Source organism: Phlebotomus papatasi, chromosome 3 (genome assembly GCF_024763615.1).
Source record: "Phlebotomus papatasi isolate M1 chromosome 3, Ppap_2.1, whole genome shotgun sequence".
NCBI classification, from domain to species: domain Eukaryota; kingdom Metazoa; phylum Arthropoda; class Insecta; order Diptera; family Psychodidae; genus Phlebotomus; species Phlebotomus papatasi.
The window spans coordinates 59,190,393-59,204,822 of NC_077224.1; the positions used below are offsets into that span (position 1 = coordinate 59,190,393).

A 14,430-nucleotide genomic window follows, 5' to 3' on the forward strand; every position below is an offset into this window, starting at 1 on the left:
TCTCTATTAAAGCTTTGTTTTCAAATGATAACTAAATTTATATCACTTTAAAAATACTTTAATTTGTTTTCACACAGTTTGTCTAATCTTAGGTTTTTCAACAATAAGAGGTATTATGAACTATTTTTTTAGTTTTACTTTTTTATTTTAGAAACTTCCGAATCAATTTTAATAAATTTAAGGACCCTGCTGTAGCCTTACTTCAATCCTTTCCCGAACATAATTTAGATGATGTTGAGGATAAAGTAGTCAAGAAGAGAAGTTTTTTTTTATTATTTTTATTTAAAAAAAGTCTTGAACTAGCTGTTAAATATTTCAGTGAATATTGATTATGTTTTATTTTTAATAAATAGGGGGAAGTGGGGCACCTTTGAAAGTGGGGCACATTTGAAATTGGGATTTTTTAACCTATTTTTAAACAAAATTGAGCCTTATCGTGATATAATTTAGCTGCACAAATAGATTGAGAAACAAAATTACATTATGATATGGCTCAGTTCCACTTAAATATGAGTGAAAAATCCCAATTTCAAAGGTGCTTTACTTTCAAATGTGCCCCATTTCCCCCTACTAGTTTATTCATTTTAATTTTCTGAATAGAAAAAAATATATCAGATTAATTTAGGCTTTCCTAGATTCCTAGTTCTTAGACATATTGTCAGATTTTTTATTCATTTCAGTGGTTTCCTTATTAAAGTACAGTGCAACTCCAATAGTCTTTACGGTGTTAACGCATAAAAAAATTAAAATCATTTTAAAAAATATGTAAAATTTCAGGTTAGTGTCAAATGATTAAATTATCTACTTTTCTTATCTAAGAACTAGAGATTACTTTTAATAAGTAAACTACACAATAACTAATAATATAAGAATCAAACGCGTTGTCGCTATTGGACTCGTACTGTATTTCTCTTTTATAATTCTACACAGAAATAATATTTTATAAAAATGTTCGTAAATGTTTGTACTTACGAAATGCTCGTAAATCGTATAACCCTCAAACAAGTTCGTAAAAGTTTGTACTTTTTTCACAAACATTGTTCGTAACAAGATCACTTGACGAGCATTTTTTGTACTTTTAAAAACATTTGTTCGTAAATATTCGTAATTTTGTCATTTGTTCGTAATTTTGTTTATCTCACGAATATTTTACGAACATTTACGAACAAAAGAGAAAATTTTACGAACATTTTTGTGTGTTTACGAACATTTACGAACAAATGTTTGTAAAAGTACAAAAATGCTCGTGAAGTGATCATGTTACGAACAATGTTTGTGAAAAAAGTACAAACTTTTACGAACTTGTTTGTGGGTTATATGATTCACGAGCGTTTCGTAACTCCCCCATAGGAATTCACAAAGATTTACGAACATTTCTACAAAATATTTTTCCTGTGTAATATCCTTTTTTGGAACTTGTAAGCCTCTGGGTTGTATTAAATCCACCCATTGTGCCATGAAATAATACTCAAATTAGAGCGTGTGTGGTGTTAAAGTTGAAGATTACAGATCTCACTTTTAGCAAAAATCCACCTCTCGAGTCATCCCCTTGTTCTCATCCTCAGATACTTCCCCTTCAAGGCGATCCCGGAAATCTTATGGGGAGCCTTTCCTCGCCGACATCGGCGTCTAATTGAGAAATTGCGAATTTTAATTGCTGTGTAGTCTCCGTTTTCCATTAGGGGAGTCTGGGGGAGGAAAAGGTATTTTGGTGTGTTTGAGGTGCTATCCCATGTTCCTGTGCTCATCTCTGGGCACGCAGGTCGCCATTTGTGTTGTTTGCCGAGCATCGATTCGATTTCAGAGTGAATCTCGTGGCAACCAATGGCAGTGGAAAAGAGGCGGGACTCTCGAGTGCGTACTTATAAATCTTACCAGTCTCTCTATCTCTGTCGCACATTTGTGGATCTCCCAATTTTCCTGGACAATCTATCATCCCAGACGACGCAGGACACTCCATCCCTGGGTGGGAAGTTTGACGCACTTTGGGATGCTATGACAAGTGTGAGAGTCTTTCTCAGGCAAAGGGGTTCTTGATGAAGTGTGGCCAAGCACAGAAAGATTCCCTATCCCCTGTGCTGCTGCCCATTTTTCTCTCAGAGGCGATTTCCATGACAGATGTTCAAGAAATTTTCCTCATGAAGCTCGGTGGATTTATTGTGTTTGCCTTTCGCCGTTTGCAAAATATATTCCATGCCAACCTTTTCCTCCAAAAGTTTACTCAGCGCTTCTTCTCTCCCTCAGCATCCCTCTTTGATTGCGACAAAGCACAAGAAAAGCATAAATTTTCCTCTTAGAGCTTTTCAAAATTACCTCTCTTCCTCAGGTTCAATGTCTGCTCGAAATTTTTGTCCATAAGCATGTTGAGAAAAAATAATGTTTAAATATTTGATTATGATTGTTTTTTTTTGTGGACGAAGTGGCTTGTTTACAATGCGAGAGACATATTAAAGATGCTGAAAAAATTGTCGATATTTTTTGCGCGGGACATAAATGTGGGGATCATTTTTCATATAATTACTTCGCAAGAGAACAGAGTTAATGATTTCAAAGATATAGGATGAAAAGCTATTGAAAAGATATGAATAGAAATCTTTGAAATCAGCCAATTTTTGATAGGATTAATCCTTAGTCCCAACTTTTGACTAGATTGAAAAAAAAAGTAATATTAAGATCCTGAATAAGAAAATTTAAATAAAAAATTGTATAGTTTCACTTTGAAAATTAAATTAATTTTTTTTTTCAATTAAGGCAATATATGGGAGAATTTTCCATATAAGACCGACTTGATACTTTTACATTGTAAATAAAAACCCTCTTGGTTAATTAATTATTTTTATTTATAGAAATGCTATATTTATTATATTTAAGGAACTGTAATATTTATTTTGTTTATTTTGGTGTTGGAACTCTACCGAGATAGAAGTATGTGAATAATTTAGGACCAAAAATAAAGAATTTTTGAAATTATAATGAGAAATTAAAATAAAAATAAAATGTTTTATTTTAACCCATTCAGTCAATGTACCAGAAATACTTGAGATAGAATGTTCATATTTTGAGATTAGTTTCCTACAGATTAATAGATGAATTTTTTGAAACGAAGAAAAAATTTATCTATTATGGGGGCGCATGGAGCCCCTGGCAAACACACGTCTTAACGGTCGCTGAATTTAAATTCTGTGCCTTAATTGATTGTAAACTCTATTTATTTAGATAGAGTAACTATCCAATAAAACAAATTGGCAATCAGAATACAAATTAGGAAAGAGAAAAAAGGAAAATTTTAACAAATTCGACGGGATGTCGAATTTTCCATCCGCCATTTTGAGCAAAAATTTTGCATGACTTTCCGCGAAGCAAGAAAACAATAACAAAATGTATTTTCATCTCTGTCGGACCATTTTTCCCAAGTAATTGAAGAACTAAAGTTACTAAAATCCATTCCCGATAGCAATTCGGATAAAAGTTGCCCAGGAATAAATTATCTAAAATCACTCAATTTGCGTATGATGTATAATGCCATGGTAAGGAATGGGTTAAGTTGGAATAAAATTGAAGAAATATAATTTTTAAAACAAATTAAAATATGGTTTTTTTTTACTATTTAACATGACTTCTTTACATTTCAGCAGCAGATCCTTTTGGAATGAATGTAATATAAATCGTACTTCCGTGATTTCAGTGGCATTTTTAGAATTTTTCGATATTTCGATTATTACAGAATTAGATAGAGATTTTTTTCCGCTTTCAGAATTCGGCTTTATCTACAAACGTTTTCTTAAAACGTTAAGTAAAAAATGGCATGACAAGGTGATAAGTACGCACAAAAAGCAATTTATTTTAATTATAATTTAATAAATAAATGTACTTGAACTAATGTATGCTATGTGAAAAAGGGACAGATAATCCTAACCGGCTTATGTAGGTGAGATTCTTAACGTGAGCTAACTCGGAGTGCATGCAAATTCGATTTGATGCTGAAGTAGGGAGACGCCATTCAGTTATCTTGAATCAAATTCGTGAAATTATACAAGTTTTGTATTTGAACCAAAATGTCAAGGATTTGGATGAACTGACAGAAAAGTGATATATGGGTGAAATGTAGACCAGAATGTTCTCTATAATTTTGCCGTAGAACATGATCTCATCGATTACTCAGAAGTCAAGATAAGCGAGGTTATTTGTTTCTTAACTCGTTTTTTCATCCAGAGTTCCCCAAGTGTTCATTTGTTGAACTTCAACTAAATCAAAGAATTGTTGTATTTTGCGGGACTTTCCATTTAAACCCCTATTTTAAGTGTCTTGGTGGAGTAGAGGCAGTCAAATTGGCATCTGAGTGATTTCAAAGCGTTATTATGGGAAAAATCAATTTTTTCACACTTAAACGGCAAAATCGGAGTGATAGCGTAGTCTGAGCGGAAAATGATGTATGGACGAAATGTAGAGACAAATGTGCTCTACAATTATGTTGAAGTAATCATCAAAATCGGTTCAGCGACAGTCGAGATAATTGAGGTTATGTGATATTGAAATTGGTTTTTCGACTGTGGCGCCCCTGGTGTTGGTCCCACGAAGTTCAAACATTCTAGAAAGTTGTAGCATTTGGTGAGATCTTTCGTTTAAGCCCTCATTCATCAAAATCGGTCACATAGAACCGGAGATATGATTTTTTGAATTTCGTGAACTTTGACCCCTCATATCTCCGGTTCTATTGAAACCACAGCGCGCATACGCACCATTTTGGAAACGTCCTAGACTGGACTACAACATACTAAAATTTCATTAACTTGCACAATGCCGTTTTTGAGAAAAGTGACTTTGAATTTCGATGAATTTTGACGCTATCACAGCGCCACCTGTGGTGACTTTTTGAACTTCCATCTGAAAGTGCTCATCGAGACGAAACCAAAAAGGTAAAATTTAGGTCGCTATGTTAATTAGAATCGGAGATACAGGCCGGTCAATGTTCGAACTTTGACCCCTTATAGCTCGGGTCAGGGGTTATGGATCGACTTAAGGTTTTTTTTGTTTGATAGGTATAATCAACGGCTACAACATACTAAATTTTCAGCCCGATGCACAATGGAATTTTTGAGTTATTTAACTTTTAAGATTTAAAAATTTTCTTTTTAAAAAAAGCGCCCCTAGCGGTGGTTTTATGAACTTGCGATGTTAGAAGGAGAAGTGGCATTTCACGAGAGCTTTCCAAAAAGCCCTCGCTTTTTAAATTCTGACAATTAGAACCGGAGTTATGGCCATTTTAAGAAATTTTTTTTGGACCCTTATAGCTCGGGTCAGGGGGGTCGGGGGACCTTAAGTTTGGTATTGATGGAAAGCTCTAAGGCCCAGCTATAACATACTAAAATTTGAGTCCGCTAAATGCCATAGGGGCGGAGCTATTGAGAAAACAAAAAAAGGGGGGTCTTCAAAATGGCGGAAGAAGGGGTGGGGGGTGGGGGGTCTATGCACCAAGTTGCAATTTTCACCCGATATATAACCTTTGCCGAAAACCGCAAGTCGATATCTTTTTTAGTTTAGGAGCTATTAAGCTCCAAAGAGCGGCCGGCCGGCCGGCCGGCCGGCCGGGAACGTAAATTAGCCACATATATATTCGTGATCAGGAAGTGCTGAAACACATTTTGGCCAAATTTGAGGTCGATCGGACGACATGAAATTTTGTTAGGATTATAGTAGGTGAGATTGTTAAGAATCTCACCTAATATGAATAAAACCCTCAGAAAATTAGAGAATCTTTGGAAATAAAAACGGAAAAATAAATATTTTAAAAGAGAAAATTCTTTCGAATGTGACAGTTTCAAGCCAACACCGTGTCCAAACTTGTAAAAATATGATTTTTTACCAAAATAATGGATTTTAAATTACTTTTATGGGAGATAATTGAATGTTATTAATAAGTCAGCACTTTCTCCGTTTCAAAGTCATAAAAATATCTATGGATGGCGGTGCTATCTAGTAAAATTTTTAAGGACTGCTGTCGATACAATACGAATTTGGAAGAAACAGCCTTGAAAGAGATGATCGATAAAACCTAAGATTCTTCAAAAACTGTCGTAAAATATCGTAAGCCAAAATCCCAAAAGCCAAAATTCCGAACCACCAATCCCAAGATTCCGAATGCCAAAATCCCGAACATCAAAATCCCGAATAGCCCGAATAGCCAAAATTCCAAAAGCCTAAATTCGAAAAGTCCAAATCTCGAAAGCCGAAAAACCACAATACTTAAAGCCAGTGTAATTTTGAATAGAGGTTTTTTTCTGTACCCGGTCTACCTTAGAACAGAGGTGGCAACATAAAATATATATACAGTAGAGTCTCGCTATAGTCCATATTCGGTTCCAGATTTGACACTTGGGTCGCACTATGGTCCATGTCATTTTTTTAAATTATCAACGACTTTTAGTATTGAAATTGCTCGACGGCTTCCACTTTCTTTGCGATTGTGGTACTTGTCCTCGCTCTCTTCATTATGGATCACAATTATCACAACTACTCAATTTAGTTTGCCAAAAATATTAAAATAATTATGATAACATTGCATGTCGCGTACTAAAAAAACATAACCTAACTTAAAATTAGTGTTTTGCAATCAACGGTCGATAAATTGTGGACTATAGAGCGATGGCCTATAGCGGGACTCTACTGTAATTTGCATGTGGTGAAAAGGTATGGTAAACCTATTTGAATTTTGCAGGAATTTCATTCGACTTTTCATGTAATGGTTATATGGGTTATAGTGAGCCACTGAGATCCACATCTAGGTTGATCGGACCTACGTAAAACCCACACCATCTACTTCTTGGGGTGAACATTTTTGAATTTTATTAGGTGTATGTAAAAGGCTATTAATTGCTTGAAGGCTTCTACTTCGAAACACGTTAAATGGTATGCCACTTAAATCTCGGAAGTTCGAAGTTACAGTGAAAACTATTTCGTGTAATATTTTTTAGTTTTATTACTATCCACTGACTGATATTTAAATCAAACCAAAATCATAAGGATAAGGATAGTTTTTATTCATTACATTATTCTTTGTTTTTTCTTGTTTAATTTTTCTATTTTATGTTTTTATGTTTTTTAAGGTAATATTAAATAAAACATATTATTATCGTAGAGAGTTTTTAATAAAATCAATTTGAAGTTAATTTTAAGAAAAAAAATAATCGAAAATTGCGATTTATTCCTGTTTTATTGAATGTAAACTATATTTTACAAATGGTTATCCTTCAAATTTCAATAATTTCAGACTTAATAGGTTATGACATGGAATATTTATATCAGGGGTGTGCAAGAACCGTATGAAGCCGAATAAACGTCAAAATAAATTTGTTCAGGTAGCGTTTTGACCAATGACATACAAGTTTCATTTGACGTTTGTTCGGTTTCAAACGGTTCTTGCGCACTTCTGATTTATATTAATTCTGAGACTTTTTCTGAGTTAGCAAAATTCAAAGATTTTGATAATTTGGTTTATAAAAACTATGAAAAATAGAAAATCAAAAATTTTCTTTTCGGCTTCAGCAGAATAGAAAGTCTTTTCTGAATTAATAATAAAAAAATCTAATCAGTGAAATATTACCGGAAAAAGAAAAAAAAACAGAAGTTTTAAATTGTCTTGGATAATTTAGATACGATTAAAGGGATTCTTGATCGATTTCAAGTAAATTTTCTGACCAATTGAATGTATTGATTAATTCTATTTTTTTCGTAATTAAAACGCTTTTTACTGATCAATTTTCTAAAAATGAAAGAAAAATTTTTATTTCCTAAAAAATACGAATCTTCTTACAACAATTTTGATATAAAATTAGAATAGGTCAGATTACTACCTAATATAAATCTAACCTAATAGAGATCTTTCTAGTTCACTTCCTGTTAAACATGATCTTCCTAGTTGAAATTTTCCAACTCTTCTCATCATTGATGGCAGCTGTGGCGGTCTCTGTCCAGAGAATGCTATGCTAAAGAACCTCGAGAGGAATCAAATTTTCCGTCATCTCTTTCGCGCCTCATTCAGTAACTGAGAGTCGCATCATTTCGAATCCCCGGCTGCGCCATCGAGGAACAACATCATGGGTCATGTCGCCAGTTCCCCTCTGACACACGGCCCAGAAGGCATCAACGTGCGAGCGAGAGAGTGGCTTTGTTTAGCCAACACTTTATAGGAAAAATTGAACAACAATCCCGAAGCAAGAGGAGGAATCGCTGGGCTCAAATCTCGTGTTCTCAGTTACATTTGTGCGTGGTGGGAAAAACATGCGCTCACTTCTGTGAAAAAAGGCACCTCATCTATTACACATTTGTCACTTCACAATGTACTCAGTGGACATCCTTGGCTAATTGATTAGGCATCCCGCTGGTTGCACTTGGGAACCTCCTTTCTCACCTGGACTTTTTCACTGTGAACTTTTCTGGACGTGAGAACCCGTATTTCAGGACCAAAGTAGAGCTTTTCTTAGACTTTTGACTAAACAGAAAAGTGAATTTAAGTGATTCGGAAAAATTTTCCGAAAATCTGCTGTGAATTTCTTTTTTTTTATTAAAAAAAAAGTCCCCAATGGACCAATAATTACAATAATTAAATCTTCATTGAAAAACAAACTCAGTTTTAGTAATTTATTCATTGCAAAAGTGCTAAAAAATGCTTTGCCGTCGGAAGTAAATCTTCATAGTGCTAGTGTTGCTTTATTCCGAAAAAACCGGAATAAATGTTGGATTAGCAGGACTTCCTGAAAAAAAACTTTGGATAATTTTGGTTTTTACCTTCTTTTTTTCGTGAATTGGTGAGTTTTTTTGCTTCATCCAGAAGATCCTTCAATTGTTGATCTTTATTGCACCTCTGCCGTCGAAATTTTTCTAATGTGTTCTTGGGTGGGAAATCACGTTTCAAGTTGTTCAATGTTGAGGAAATGATTGTTCTGATCACGTTTTGCACTTCCTAAGGATAGAATAGAGAGGAATTTTCTATACTTTATTGTTAATCCTGCAACCAGGAAGGACAGGAAGAAGCCACAATGAGCCCGCATCACATTGTATATTATTTTTGAACGTTAGAAAATTTCTAGAATTTTCTTACTCCATGATTGAATACTTAATTTTATTAAATATTTATATCTTATCCTGTTCTTTAGATTGACTCTAATTTGCCCTGTAAGCATTAAATGTTTTAGGTAAAGAATGCAATGGGACTAAAATATATTTTACGGAATAAAATATATATTTAAAAATAGACAAATATTTAAAGAAGATGATATTACTTATTTAATTTAAACTTCTTTAAGGAGAGGTTTGAATAATTCTTAATTAAGTGGATTAACTTGTTTCCTAATGATCTTATCTGAAATACATTCTAATCTTAATTACTTTTAATTTTTTAACGATTTTCTCAAGAAAATAAATAATACAGTGGGACCTCGATAGAGTCAACTTTTCCATTATTATTGAACTAATAATATTGTATGACTTTTTCGAAATTAAAATCAGTGTTTTGGTGTATCAATGTAAATTTTTTAACACAAGAAAACTATGATAAAATTCGTATATTAACAGTGTAATCAATTTTCGATAAAATAATTTTCTTTTCTTTATTTTAAGCGTATTGACCGATTGTCTTTTCTCTCTTGTCTTAAGATTTTTTGATTAAGCCCTATGATCGCGAATGACATGTTTTCCTGAAATCACAAAAAAAAAACGATTGGTGGGGTAGGAAGGAAATGACACAATGAAATGACATAATCCCTATGTTGACTTATTAGAGGGTCATCTGAAGGCTCCAAGTAGATGTCTCTAACCATTTAGCGCCCATTTTTCAAAACAAGAGGAAAATGAGAAAAATTTGTTTTATGGCTCTTTTTGTGAAGTTTAGAGCCATAGTTGTGTCATAACGAAAAGAACAACTATCAATCTCTTTTTTCATACAATAAAAGTTTAAAATAAATTCTAATTAATAACGTTAATTGCATCAGAATTTTCAACAATTAAATATCTACCGGAGTTCTTCTAAAAAAAAGTGAAAAAAGAAATCTTTAAGACACCATTTCCTTATCTTAACATCGTGAATGGACCTCAATATTATCACATGGATAGTAATTTGAAATTAAGATACTTACTAATAATAAAAACATTCTGTAAAATGATTCCTTAATCTCTAACTTTTGCCCAAACATACGACTCTTTTGGACCAGAGGGTGTAGAATTTAAGGGTTAATTAAATAAAATATTCTATCGTGTTAAATTTATCAATTATTTAGTACAAACATAAAATAATACCCCTTTACATAATTTTTTTTCATTTTAATTGATTTTTTTCTGAGTTCGATAGAGTCACAGAAACCAATGGAGTCAACAGACCTGTAAATAATTAGTTGACTCTATCGAGGTCCTACTGTATATATATATATTTTTTTTTTAATTAGGTTCGAACTTCAAACAGAAAAATGAAAGATTAGTGAATAAATTTGGTTTTTTGCACAATATTATTTATTAGAAATATTTTAAAAACAAAAAGCATTGATCCTTAAATTCAGTTTAGTGAAAATGTTTAAAATTTAATTTGCTATTGTTTATAAGGTCTTTCTTAAGTGCGCATAAAACTCACATTTTCGAGACTCAGAATAAATAGTAATTTAACGTACTTAATATCCTTTATAACGGAAGTGCCGAAATAAACTCAGGCTGATCCGCGAAAATATTTAGCTTGTAAAATTTGACAGTAAAGATTTATCCCAAACTGTTATACACTGAGGGCTTAGGATCATTGATTAGAAGTCCTTTGCATAAATTTTCTTTATCTAATCTTTTCCTTTACCGCCAAATTTTACAGGCTAAATATTCTCGAGGATCAGCCTGATTCTATTTAGGCCCTTAGGGCCTTAATAAAACATTATAAAGGAGATACCGTGGCACAAATAATAGGGCAGGATAGCTCCGATGTTTTTTTTCTAAAATTAGAAGATTCTGCATATGTTGTCATTCAGATTTTTATCTAAAAGAAATAATTAAATAAAGTAAATAAAATGTCACTACATCTTCTTAAAGATTTTTAACAATAATGTTAAAACAAAACAGTTAGTTACAGTTTAAGGAAATGTTGTTCTTAAAGGGTCGTGTTTAGATCTGCCCCAGGGATTTTGTGATAAGTGAAAAGTGTACAGTAACATTATTTCAATATTCCTGGAAAACTGAATTGTTTTACTGAATCCTTATTTGTACTGATGTATAGGCTACCCAAGGCTATAACATGAACTATGCAAAATTTTCTAAAAATTAACTATGTTCCACGAAAAAATTAAGTAAAATTCGCATCTTTAAAAAGTGTGCAATGGTGCTGCTGTTTCCTCGACACAATAAATAAAATTGTTTCATAAAATTGTTCATAAATATTTGTGAATTTCTATTGGATATTTACTAAATGCTCGTAAATCGTGTAACCCACAAAAAAGTTCGTGAAAATTCAAACTTTTTTCACAAACATTGTTCGTAACTTGAGCACTTGACGAGCCTTTTTTGTTCTTTTACAAACATACGTTCCTACAATTTTGTTCATCTGGCAGAACTTTACGAACAAATAACAAAATTTTACGATCATGTTTTAGTGTGTTTGCGAAAATGTACGAACAAAATTTTTGTGAAAATCACAAACTTTAACGAACTTTTCTGTTCGTTATACGAATTATGAGCGTTTCAAGTCCTTAATCCTATCAATTTGATCATAACTTATGGCCCCATCTTAATTTTAGAATTGTTGTTAAAAAATATATCAAAATTTAATAGTAAAAGAACATATAGTTATTAAGGAAAAAAGTTTTGAAAATTAGTACTAAATATTTCCGATTGAAGATACAATATTTAGTTGTTAAAATTTTTGAGATCGTTAGTAAATTTCTTAACGATTCGTCGTATTTTTAATCGTCATCCACATCAGTAAAATATTTTCCTTAAATTGTTTATTATTGTACCGAAATATTAAAGTAAATCAATTTTAAATTTTCATTTATTGATAGCACACCTAGCACACCAAATATTGGTAATTTTGTGGTTCTTTGAAATCATTTTGTGAGAAAAAATTGAAGATTTCTGGGAAGAGGCCACAAGTATAGACTGGCCATAAGTAATGCCACCACCCTACGAGTTTTTTCTTATACATTTTTCTCTTGTTTACACGTTATTTGCATTTTCTAGAGCATTCATTAATTTAAAATTGAATATAAATTTATCATTTAACTAATAAAATTGTTTTTTTTTATGCTGTACCAATTTAGTTAAATTAATATTCAATAGGTCTTAGATCTCTGAATATGGATTTAATCTATATATCTTAAAATTCGTAATATTAAGTGATTCTATCACACATTTGAGTACTCATTAGCGACAATTAATGAGAAGGGTATTCAAATTTCAATTATCAAGTATGATACCCAGGGTAATGGAATAATGTACAATGTTTTTTTTTGCGCATAAAGATATAAATTTAGAATTATAACTAATTAGATAAAAATAGTTACCCGAAGTGAACAAAACAAAAACATTAAACCAGTAAGAATTGAAGGTTAAATCACTTATTTTACCTAACGCACATATAAAAATAATTAAAAGTTAAATATTTAGAGACGAGTTTAAATCAATCGCTAAAAGTTGTTCAATTATTTGATTAATTCTTTAAAAGTATTATTTCTGAAGATATTGATTAAGTTAATTTGTTATACCAAATAGAATAAAAAGAGTTCTCATATTCTGCTTTTGATTCTCAGATTCTTCATATGAATTTCGTTTTATTTCAAACAAACTAAACAAAAACAAATGGTCAAGTTTGAGTTCAATTCCTGGTCAAAATTCTCGGGAGCTGTGCAGCATCCAAAGATCAAATGTAGTGGCTCAAGTTCGTAATTTTTGTTTAGGTTGTGCTACTCATGTAACAAGAAATAAGAGATGGACAAAAAAAAATAACAACATAAAATCATTTTAGCTGACGATAGCACAAATTGTTCCCAAGTGTACAGAGTTCTTGAACTAACCCAAGGAAAGAGCGAGAGGTCTTTCTTCATCCGTCTGGTGTGGGTTTCAATGACGAGGTTCATATATAAAAATTGAAATAAAAGACTATAGGAGAGTACCTCTCTTCAATCCCTCAAGATTTCAGCCAAGACAAAGGCATTGAGGAGAAAATTCTCCTATTGGATTTTCATGTGATTCCAACAGCAACTATGTATTTCTAGTCGCATCAACAAGCGAAACATCAACTTCCTCTTAATTAACAATCAAAGGGAGGATGCTGAAGATGCTCCTTAAATCCTTGTCTCTCGTGCTCGGTAAGGAAATCCCAGTGTCAGCATTTTTATGCCTCGTTAATTTTCCTTCACGGACTGAAGATTTTCTCCCGCTTCTCTCGCCTTTCCACAGGAAGATGCAACCAATTCAAGCGTGTTATTTTTAATAGTCCCTCCAATTTCCGATCACAAGGATTTTTGAAATATTTTTACGACTCTACATTTTTATTTTATACGTCCATCTGGCACAAATATTTTGGTAACACTCCAATTTCAAAGAACAAACAACCCTTTTATGGATATTTTACAATTTATTGGGATTTATATTTTTCAAATCAGAAAAAAATGTCATTGAGGGCTAAAACACATTGACTTTCAAAACCATAAAATATTTAGTATAAACATATAGTGTGTTAAAGAAATTAATTATTGCACGACGTTGGAATTGTTCAATATTTTTTGTTGTTCCAACATATTTAAATAAAGTTGCTTCAAATATAAATGTTGTCGAGCAGTGCACTAAACATGAAAGTTCTTGCTGTATCTTATGCAATTTTGAAAATATATTAAAAATATATATATTTTTTAAAATATTACTTTACTGCTCGAACTCAAAGAGTGAGCATCAATATTTCTAATCTGCTTTTTTTCCAACTTGCCAATCAACTTCCGATCATCGGTGACCCGAAAAAAAATATCTCTAGACGTTTTTCTTTTCATTTTTCAATTCACCCCCTCTATCACTTCCAAAACTATGTTTCGAAAATATTACAATAGATTTCTTTTATTTATTTTCGAGTGGTCCGCAAAGCTTAGGAGTAATTTCCGTCAAACATTTGTAAGGCAATCGATTGTACTACTTTAGAAAGAAATCTTAAAAGTTCTTTTAAAAGGACGTTTTTTGAGGAAAATTGCTCCCAATGTGTAAAGGCCCTTAGATAGGTAATTCTTAAAGTCCTGTTCACGTTGTAAGAAATTTATGTCAAGATTTAACATTTTGAATCAAATCGTCTTCGTTTATTAGTGATTTGGTGGAAATTTACTTAAAAAATCTAAATTTTGACGTATATTCTTCTAAATTTGTAGATACCTTTAAATTATGAATTAAATAAATGGTTTAATGATTTACTAAATACTCCTAAAT

The 14,430-nt window shown here is 32.1% G+C and overlaps 1 protein-coding gene across 1 annotated transcript in view; it reads left to right on the plus strand.

Annotated features, from left to right (window-relative positions):
* The first annotated feature begins 8,604 nt into the window (after positions 1-8,604).
* The window catches only part of LOC129807045 (single-minded homolog 2), a 46,678-nt gene continuing 40,852 nt past the window's right edge, over positions 8,605-14,430 (plus strand). Inside the window, exon 1 of the mRNA XM_055856025.1 lies at positions 8,605-8,804. The gene's annotated coding sequence lies outside the window, so the exon portion shown is untranslated. The remainder of the gene's footprint in view (positions 8,805-14,430) is intronic.